Genomic DNA, 2,964 nt, shown 5'->3' with positions numbered 1-2,964 from the left:
TCTATATAGAGTAATTAGACGTCGGTGTGAGTATAAGCAGACGTCTATATAGACGTCGGTGGATATCGTTAACCAACGTTTATATGGACGTCGGTTCTGAGGAATTGCGACGTCCCATAGACGTCACCCGTATAGACGTCGAATGTGAAAGTGACGTTAAAAGCCCAAATTAACCGACGTTAAACAGCGTTTTTACACTAGTGTCTTTTCTACACTTTCTTTTCTCTTTAAGAACCCATGCTAACCACTCAAATGTGTTCTTATCAAAGAGCCAACTAAACCTTTATGAACCTCATCCGGTGCCAACTAAACCCTATAAATATACAATATATCGTATCTTTAATAACTACAACCCACTTAACCCAGGGCAACCTACGCACTTATGCATAACCCATACTTTTCCTTTTCACCTACTCTACAACCCGAAACCCCCTTATATTCAGTGGCCACACCCTTTCCAATCACGACGAAGAAACGAAAAAAATAAACAAGAAGAGAACCAAGACAATCATACAACTCAACACATAGATATTTTAGTTACTCCCTTTACCTTGTTGGTCTTCAACTTTGTGCTCCTCACTTTGACGTTCACTTTTACGGTAGTTCAAAAGGCAATGTCCCCCTCTCTCGATCTCCCTCTCAGTTCTTCCCAAAAATAATGAAACTAAGGTTTGTTTTTCTCTTGCGGTCTGTCAGTTAATCTCTCCCAAAACAGGTTTTATAACTCTCATTTCTAACCCTAGATACTTCCTAAAGCCCATGCACTTTTTGCCTTAAAAAAAATAGCCCGTAACTCCTAGGTTTATATCTTTAGTCTAAAAAAACTTAAAGTTTGAAAATATAAAACGGTAAGTTTTTATAATACCCTTAAACCATGCAAAGCAATTATATTTCTCTGCCTCAATTTATAACCAAACTTTCTCTCTCTAAAAAAAACTTAAAATATATTAAACTCAACAAATTCTCTTCTCTCTCAAAAATATACACGTTCTGTATAAAATAGATTCACATTTTGTACTAACGTGAAAACAAGCTTTTTGTAGCACAGTTGTACAAGGTCGTCCAACACTTACCTCGTAATAAAATCATACTCATTGATATCACAGTACATTCATCAACATATAAACTTTATTTAAGACACTTTCAAAAATTACTAATACAACAAAAATTAATAATTTTTTTATTCATTTCCTTACTACTTTTATCATCCCATTTTTATACTATAAATATTTGTACAATACTAGAAATATAGAATAAAAGGTATTTTTATTTTATCCGGGTCTTACACTGTCAGGAAAATTCACTCAGTGCACCACAAAGTGTGCGCTGTGCAAAGTTTTACTTTCAGGTCATCAGGAAAATTCGCTCAGCGCACCCCAGGGTGTGCGTTGAGTGAATTATGTGTGGCAGATTATTTAGGACGTTCTTTAGGTCGTTCTAGGGGTTTTTGACCCTTCTGGATCCATTGGTGAGGGTCTCCAAGCATTTTAAATTAAGTAAGTGTTGGTAATAATATCCTATGAAGAAATTTGTGTTAATAAGTGGTGTTTCTATGAAAATATGTAATGTTTGAGTATGTATGAGTTATTTTTATGACATGGTTGATGTTGTATGATGTGTATATGACTTAGTATAGCATTGGATGTACTTATACAATTTTAACATGGTACATTATTGATTCAAGAGGAATATCATGTGATTTAAAGTGGTTAGATTGAATATGAAAGTAAGATCTTAGGTGAGATCATTTAGTGTTTAGAATGAATGTAAGAGGCTTCCATATGGGGGGTTATCCCAAAACTCTAATGGTCTTTCATTCTTACTTAGAGAGGATTGACGCATGTGGTGAGAGTAGCGGGAGGTCCTAGGGTAAGCGCTATCACTAGAGGCCTATCGCGCGGTAACGGACTAACCTTGTATGTGGTTGGGTGAAATCCCTCGGCAATGGCTTTGCAAAGCAGTAGAGGCCACCACAAGTGCACAACCCGCCCCAGATCGACATTCATTCTAAGTCCGGACGAGTCTAGTGTGTCATGACATGATAGGATGTTTTACTTGATTGTTTGCTTGACTATGATTCTTTATTTCCATTATATATGAACACTTATATGTTTTTAAAACCTAGCTTACCCTTACTTTTGTGTGTGTTGTATGTGTTTTCCTTTCTCTTTGCGATGATCATCCAACCTTGGATGTGAGCAAAAGCTGATGGTGTACCCTTGGAGCAAGCTTTGGAGAACGAAGAAGACACGACTTCTAGTTCTTAGGACTTTTGTTGGTTCCTATTTAGATAGGTAATTTATTTTGAAAGACTACTAGCTTTTCTTTTGATATGTCCTATATTTTGAAAACACTCTTTAGGCACCCTTAGATCATTAGTTGTCATGTATTTTGAAGGACTTTCAAGCTTGTATTTAAGTTTTTAAATTTTCATCCTTATTTTAGATGATTGTATGCATCAATGCTGTTATCTCATATTCTTAACTATTTTCATATATTATAATTGTTGAATCTTATTATATTATATGCTATATAATATTTGAGATGTGACATCACCTATAACCAAAGTTTTACAAAAATATTAGTCATTTATTATTGTCCTTTATTTATAGCTTGAGTGTTTGTAATAAAGATCGGTGTATGCATTTGAGATTGTTATTCAGTTTATTATTTTTAAATATAAAAATTAATATTAATTTAAATTTGTTACGTTTTTAATATGTTTGAGAACTTAATACTAATTGGATTACGTAAGATTTTGAGTAGAATTTATAGAAATATGTTTTGAAATGAAAATTGTTAACTTTTATTTTTTTTAAACCATTTAATCGGGTTTGTTGAAATATTCATATATCAATTAAATAAATATTTAGTCTTTCTATATATATATATATATATATATATATATATATATATATATATATATATATATATATATATATATATATATATATATATATATAT

This window comes from Vigna radiata, unplaced genomic scaffold, assembly GCF_000741045.1.
Source record: "Vigna radiata var. radiata cultivar VC1973A unplaced genomic scaffold, Vradiata_ver6 scaffold_297, whole genome shotgun sequence".
NCBI classification, from domain to species: Eukaryota; Viridiplantae; Streptophyta; class Magnoliopsida; order Fabales; family Fabaceae; genus Vigna; species Vigna radiata.
Note: the sequence above shows the minus strand (reverse complement) of the source record.